This window comes from Dama dama, chromosome 27 (genome assembly GCF_033118175.1).
Source record: "Dama dama isolate Ldn47 chromosome 27, ASM3311817v1, whole genome shotgun sequence".
Lineage (NCBI taxonomy): Eukaryota > Metazoa > Chordata > Mammalia > Artiodactyla > Cervidae > Dama > Dama dama.
Genome location: NC_083707.1, coordinates 35,603,673 through 35,611,641, shown reverse-complemented (window position 1 = coordinate 35,611,641; position 7,969 = coordinate 35,603,673). Strand labels below are relative to the sequence as shown.

At 35.6% G+C, this 7,969-nt stretch overlaps 1 protein-coding gene across 1 annotated transcript in view; it reads left to right on the top strand.

Moving 5' to 3' along the window:
- The first annotated feature begins 3,042 nt into the window (after nucleotides 1-3,042).
- Nucleotides 3,043-7,969, top strand: part of GREB1L (GREB1 like retinoic acid receptor coactivator) — a 118,606-nt gene continuing 113,679 nt past the window's right edge. Inside the window, exon 1 of the mRNA XM_061130893.1 lies at nucleotides 3,043-3,095. The gene's annotated coding sequence lies outside the window, so the exon portion shown is untranslated. The remainder of the gene's footprint in view (nucleotides 3,096-7,969) is intronic.

The following is a 7,969-nucleotide window of genomic DNA, read 5'->3' as shown; positions in this document are numbered from 1 at the left end:
CTTTCTTTTATGAGCTACACATATTGTTGACATTGTGTCACACTGCTTTTTAATTTCTAATGTGTTTTTAATTTGCAAAGTATGTGTATCCTTTCACAGCAGTAACACTGAGCCAGCATTTCAGAATCTAGACATTGCTTTATGCAGACAAGGTGGGTCAGGCATAAGGATGCTGTATCATAAGCCTTAGATTTACTGAAACACACATGTGAATGAATTTCACTTTGAATATTGTTGAATGAAAGATACTGAGAAAGGCTCCCCCCCCCACCCCCGCCCACGGCAAGAACTTCTCTTGCCTCTTGGCAAGTGAATTGCCCCAATATAAAAGCGTTGAGGGGGGAAAAGTGAGCTGCAGAGTGAAAAGGCAATCCACAAATAATCACTCTTTTCTGCCTTTGATTGTGTCAGATTTTTTTGTGTGTGTGGCAATTGTTTTCTTTCTCGCTTAGAAGAGGTTTATGGTCCAGTGTCTGTCAAGTCAGACCCTGTCTTAAGGTTGCAGTTGTATTTCTCTCTGGAGTTCCTAGAGGTGATGTTATCTTTTGTTCACTCAGCAGTGTGGTCATTCCTGGGAGCATCTGTCACTTTAGGCATTACAAGATGGATGGGTCTCCAGTGAACTGCTGGTTGAGGCAAATGGTGAAAATAAGAAAAGACAAGGGGTTTCAGGGTCTGCAGAGAGGACAGACAACAAGGAAATACTGCTAGAAATCAAGAGTAAGCTGAGCAATAGAGGAAGAGAGAGCAAAGATGGATCGTGTGTCCTTTTATAAACATCTTGGAAATCAGAGTCTTGGGGTGGCTGCCGTGATCTGAAGGGGACATTTGCGACATGGTAAACAGTTCTGTGCTTTGGATTTTCAAAATGTGTTTGGATATTCTTTTTTTTTAAGTGTGGGGAAAATGTTGGGAAATTACAATGATATAGACTGTTTTATGTAAGGACTTTGCTGTTTGGATGTGGTAGTAATTTACAAATTCTTTTATTGGTAAAATTTTCTTTATATGTATTTTTTGTTATGCTTTCCTCCCTCTTTTTTTTTTTTCTTTCTTGTAAGCATTTGAGCATCTGCAGATAATAAAATGTTTGAAAAGTTTCAGCTACATAACTAACATCCTAACTGTTCAATGAAGCTTCTTTGACATTTTTGTAGGGGAATTCTGAAAATCCTATGCTCATGCCTTAGGGAGTCTGGGGCAGATAGTAAGTTATTTTAAGTAAACTTCCACTTTAATCAGTTCTTTGAGGAGAAAAAATATAATTGTTATCAATCTGTGAGAGCAAGATGGAGATTTTGTATTATATTTAGAAATTCGTTTTGTTGGTGAAAGTAAAAATTTGTGAATGCCGGCTGATCAAGAGTACCTTCTGTGGTAGAGGAGGGTGAGGAAGGAGGTTGGCAAGGAGTAAGAAAAGGGAAGGAGGGAAAAGTATGTGGTTAAAAAAAATGATTTTGTCAAACTTTTTGGCATTCATCTATTAAAAAAACCATAGGTTGAAAGGCAAAGAAATTAAGATGATTAGAAGCTTTAAGCTATACAAATGGTGGAGTATCTTCCTTCTCTACGGGTGTAAATAATAGATGAAAGAGAAAGAGTGACAACAAAGGATCAGGTCGTTTAAGAGAATGTGTGCAGCGTGAATAGAGGTCTGTGGCCTGGGGCCAAAGGTCTTAGCTTTGAGTGTAATTAGAAGAAAATACAAAAATGTCATTACTAGCAGGTGAAGTGTGCAGCACGTGGCCAAAAATTAGCAATTTTAGACTCTGAAGCAACTGGAATTGGATTACTGACCTTTTTTTTTTTTTTTTTAAATCATTAAGGTCCTTGTGGAGTCACATAGTTTCATTGGCAGTAATGCAGTTTGACCTTGCTGACCATATGGGGTAATCTTAGGTTTGGATGGAGGGAGCAAGACTCTTGACTCACAAAAAGATGTCTACTTGTGGGTGGGTGGGTGGGTGGGTGGGAAATACAGGAGATGGAGAATCCAGGTCTTGCATTTTTAATTGTGCTTTTGCCTGAAGACATTCTTCTGACTGTAAGGGAGGTAAGATATTTTTATTTCAAAATCTAAAGCGGTTCTTTTCTCTCTTTCAAGTTGGCCTAAAAGGAAAATAAAGTGAAAGCTTTTTTTTAAAGAAAATATACATTGATATTACTTTACGTATTTTAGTGCCATAAATATGCATTGGAACTAGTATATTCTTAAAAAAATCCTCTTTTATTTTCTCTTCAGACATAATAACAAAGTAGAAACACTTCTAAGTTGTATATAAAAATCAGTGAAAAATAGTTCTTATTTCATTTTCTGCTTCTGACTATATTTTCTTGTATATTGACTATAATCTACTTAGCAGAAGAATATGTTCACTGTAATTTTCAACCAGTTATATGCAATTATAATTATTTAGTTTAATTTCTTCTAGGAATACACTAATCAAAAGGATAGGAAACAGTAGTTGCTTTTATTCTTGAAGGCTTTCTTTGTTGGAAATTATTAAACTGTTCATTTCAAAAAGTAGAAAAATAATTTTAATCAATATTGGTTATGTCTTAAATTTTTGATACTTCTTTAAGATGATAAATTTTGGTCTAGCACCAGAAATTATAAAACTCAAACTCCCTTGAGTAAGGAAATTATCTTTCACCAATTTCTCTCCTAAAAATAAAAATAATCTGTGGGCTTTAAGCATTATGGTAACACCTGTCCAAAATGTAGACTTAACAGATTTATTCCAATTACATTTAGTAGGGGGAAATCTTAAGAAGAAATTATTTCCAGGTATATAAAGAGTGATCATTTGGGGAAAGAGGAATATTGTATTTGCCCTTTATAATCTATATGGAATTATGTAAGACTGATAAATTTTCTAGTTGCAATATTTGTAGAATTGTAAATATTAAGTTACTGTATTGTGGAATATAATGCATTTGGAAATTAGTTCATGTCTTTATGTATATGTTATTTTTTGTTTTTACAGGTACAAAAAAGCTTTAATCAAGTAAAATCTAGGCAACAGGCTCCCTGAAGTGTTGACAGCCCAACTAAATCATGAACATGGTTCAAAAATGTTAATAAATAAACCAAGGTATTGTACAATTATAATATGCCCCCCCCATCCAAATCTTTCATGGTCAGATTTTTGGGGGGAACATTTTAGAATCTAAATAAAGCTACTGTCTTTGGTACTTAAACTGATGAAGCAGATATTTCTATGCGCTCCTCTCCTGTTTTCTCTCCTCTTTGCCTTCCCCTCCCCTCCCCCATCCTCGCCACCAAAAAAAACCCCAAAACAAAACACTTTCTCAGCTTTAAGGTTTTTCTTTTTTCTTACAACAGCCTCTGTGTTATATTTCCTGCATACCTAAATTAAGACAATAAGAATTCAGCTCTTGGTTCTTTGTTGATTGTGGTTTTATCTTTCAACTTGTCTAACAAGGGAGAGGTCAGATTATATTGGCCTCCTCAGGGAAGACCAAACAGCATCTAGTGACTGCATGTATTTACATTTTTTACTCATATACCCTGAAATGTATGTTTTAAAAGTTTTATAAAAGTTTACTGTTTCTAATTTTGGAAGCCTTTTAATGCAAGGAGGGGGAGAAAGGTGATCCTGTCCTTTTCCCCTTCTATGACAAAGAAAATAAAAAAATCCTCTTAGAATTTAGAGTTTAGGGACACTGCTTAGGTAACTCTTGACTGTCAGGGAATGACCAAGACTGGCTCCCTCCTTTTGGAAGTTACAATGTGCTTAAATAGCCTGGCATTTCCAAGAGAGGCCAAAGATCTTTTCCTCTTTTATGACCCATCGTATCCTTTTGAGGCCAAAAAGAACAAGAGGGTCATTGCCACTTCAGCTCGGTTCCTGTGTTCCTTCGTGGTGACCACGCAGATCCTGAAACCTAGTATTGGCTTAACATTTGGGCCTGGAACATCTGGAAAGTGGCCTGAGAGGGAGCGCAGGGGACAGAGAGAGGGAGACACTGTTGGGTTTTGTTACACCAGGTGCTAGGAGGAAGCCTCATTCGCCTTTTTGATATGGGAGGCAAATTCTGTGGGCCCTGGAGTTAGGCTTCAACAATTGAAGAGGTCAAAGGACAGCTGAGTGGGGTCAGTGAGACACCATGGGGTGTATTTTGTTACTGAGTAAAAGGAGCAGCCTCCTAAAACCTTCAAGGATTCTCTTGAAAATCTTGTGTTGTGAAAAGGTTTTATGAGTCTCATGGCAAAAACTCCTGATTTATCTAAGGAATGCTTGCTTTTGCCTAATGGAAGGATAATCCTTACCAAATGTTGGCAACGACTATAAGAGTCAATATAGGTCTGAAAGAACAGTTAGGGTTTGAAGTGTACTTTGCTTTCCAAAATGTTTATCATTTTAATGTTTGTCTCTCAGTGAAGAATTTTACACTGTTGAAATATCACCTTTTCCTTTCCTTGGAGCAGAAAGTGGCAGGAGTTGGGGGTGGGGAGAAGTGGGTAAGCAACTAGTTTACATTAATTTTAAAATCATTCTAACAAGCTTTTGACTGACCCCAAAGCAGAATAATATAAACCTTTAAAAACACCAAAACTTAACTCTGGAAAGTTCTTTGAGTTTATTTTAACATAAAAGGAATAAACGGCTCATGAAGTATCATTTATTTTTGGATTACAGAATTTTTTTTTTTATTTAGTTGTATTTCATAGAAATGGGTATCAGCTGATGAATAACCTTAAGTGTGGAGTTTCTCCCTTACTGATTCTGGTACATTTCATAGTAGTAAGGAGAAAACCAATGTCAGAGTCAAGAAGAGAGAAGAAGAAAAGTGAATAGAAATACAGAATTTTCTTTGGAGGGAAAAGGAGAAGGGGGGGTGGTGTGGAAATCTGTATGTGGGAAGAACTTTCTTGCTATAACCTCAAGATACCACTTACATGATTGTGGAGACTTTCCAAAGGTGTTGCCACCTGGCAGACAGGTAGTAAAAGTTAGAGGAATTCTGCAATATTTTGATGTCCCAGTTTATATACTCTATACATGTACATAGACATAGAGTGTGTGTATTGCCATCTGTATTGTAAAGGGGAAAAGATAAAGTGATGAGTAGTACAGAATAGGCTTTGTTAAGCACTTTCTTGCTCATTGATAACTTTACAAGAAGTTTGAATTACTTGTGTGTGTGATTTTTTAATGCTTTAAAATAAGTTTTTGTTTTAAAGCCACATGCATATAAATGTAAGGCTTAATGAGGCAGTGTGCTCTGTGTCTATTTTCTCAAGGTTAAAGTGCCTTTCAACAACTAATTTAGAAACCTAAGTGTAGTGACTGATAATTGCCTAGAGAAAACCCACAGCTGTTTAAGTAGCGCTGAAATTGTGGCAAAACTGACAAATAGAATTAACAATGTTAATAAGATAAGAAGATGGAAAGATAGGGCAAATGACAGAGTGGAAAGATGAAGGTAGCAAGAGTAACGCATCCATACAAGAACTGAACGTGCATTTCCAGTGCTTTTTCCTTTATGCTAAGCCCTTCTTTTATTAGTCTCTAAGTCACCAGCAGAACGAGTGTTTGCAAGTTAAACAATTCAGATACGTGTGTTCAGTCCCTAATTCACATCTGATTTTGAAAGAAGACATTGCAGTCACGGCTAAGAAAATCAATCAGATTTTGCTTTACTAAGGCACGGTTTTATTAATGGTGCTTTTTAAAAGTGCATTTTAAATGTATTTCTCTCTGTCATTACATGAATGGGAATTTCTTTACCCCTCTTTGTACCCTTATGATTCTTATCAGTCAACTACATACATTACAAAGGAGACCAAAGCCCTGTTTTTGGATTTAGTGACCCAGTATTACCAAAACAAAACAAAAACCCTGCAGAAGTCTTTAATGTGTTCTTACTAATTATATTTATCAGGTTAATGTTCTTTGCCTGCTTTCCAAACAGAATGGGGACAAGTAAATAAGAAAAATTAGGTGAATGTTATATGGAAATTATTGAATCATCTGTGTTCTTCTCACTCTACTGGTTAAAGCATCCTATGACATTTGGAAAATTATTGTAATATCTCTTGAAATTCTACTCTGCATTTGGGAAATTGGTTTTTGCCTCTGGTGCTTTATGCAGATTTTAATTACTGTTGTGATAAATCCCCAGAAGTTTGTTCTCAGAAACCACAGAGACTCTGAACCCTCTGAATGTGGCAGCCTTGATGGATGTGCTAAGCCACACTTTGGAAGCATTTCTGGTTATTTAATGTTTTCTGTTCTGGATTATTGACTCTTCTGCCTGTTGAAAAATTGGTCTCTGGCGACATGGTAGAGGTCACACGTTGCCTATTATTGTTTTGTTTCTTTGATCTGACACAGCAATTGCCTCTGGTAATTATACTAGTTCCAGAGGGTCTTGATGAGATGTGTTTATTTTACAGAAGAATTTCTGGTATTCTGAGGAAGAAAGTAAAAATTTCCAGTAGTAACATGTAACTCCCTGTCAGAAGGGAAAAGATAGCATTGTCCCTTATCTTTTAATTATGACAGCTTTTATATAATCATTATGAAATTAGTTCATATATAACAATGAGCATTTCTATGGCAATTCAGGACATATTACATATCCCTAAGTATATTAGTTAAAAACAGTTAATCTTAGAACATAAAGTAACTAGGGCTAGGTTTTTATTTCAGTACTTAAATTGCTTTTGGCTTCAGAAACTATCCAAGGAGAATCACCCAGGTTTAAATGTACAGAACTATTAAAGGAGGCTCAAAATTTTGTCTTTTGTTTGCATTTTCTAAAGATTTTCAGCAAGGAGAATGACTAAAAATGAAATAGAACACTTTTGTTTTGAATGCATCATAAATTTTGTGCCTTTTTTGGAATGTGCTTGACAAGACATAATATCTCTTCAAACCTGTTTACTGTATAATTGAGTAAGACACAAAAAAACTCAATGTATTCTTTTTTGTTTAAATTCAACTCCAGTTGTAAACACAATGTTTTGCCCCAAGTGGTTGCAGTTTAATGGGAAAGACAGATACTAGAGCAACAAATAACAATTTAAAAGAATACATAAAATGAGAAAAGAGCATAAGAAAACTGTAACTATATGCTTGTTTTTAATTTTGAGTTGTAGACTCTTTGAGAACTTGCAAGAACCATGTTTGATTTCTTGGTCCAATAATCACATAGTATCTCTCTCATCAGCGAATATATTTAACAGAGCAAGGGTGTGTTAACAGGCATTAAACAGTAATGCCTTAAACAAGAGGCAGTAAACAAGGCATTAAACAGGAATGTCTTAAATAAGAATTTTTTATATGAAGCCAAAGAATCTGATAGCTGTAAGAGGCAGTAATGATGTGTATATATGATTGTAAAGTTTAGTAAGTGAATTGTATATATCACCAAAGACCGGTTTTTGGAACTTGTACATTGGTAGTCATTTGTTGCTAGAACGCTGCCTCCAAAATATACAAGGAGATACATCTCAACTTTTCTTAGTATCCTCAACATAGCACCAAGCTTACAAAAAAAAACACTACATAGTACTTCTAAAATTTTCTGCACATTTATTTTGTGCCAGGCACTATTCTAAAAACACAAAATCTTATGTATCCTCACAGAAATCTATGATACTGATTGTATTGCCGCATTTTACAGATGAGAGATTAAGTTAACTGGCCCAGTATCATACAGGGTAGTGGGTACAGGATTTGAATGAAGGCCGTGTGACTCCAGACCCTGTGTGCTTAACTACTTCAATGGTAGGATTTATAAATGCCATCTGGCTGGGTGGATGATTGTTAAACTTTGGAAAGTAGGTGACAACCTCTATAGAACAGAATGTATCATTTTCACTCACATTTTTTTCTACTTCAAATAGCTTGGTTTAGCAGGGGAAAAAAACAAGCTTTTGAGCCTAAATTTGAATTCTAGTTCCATCACTTACAAGCTAGATAACCTTGGTTCCTTC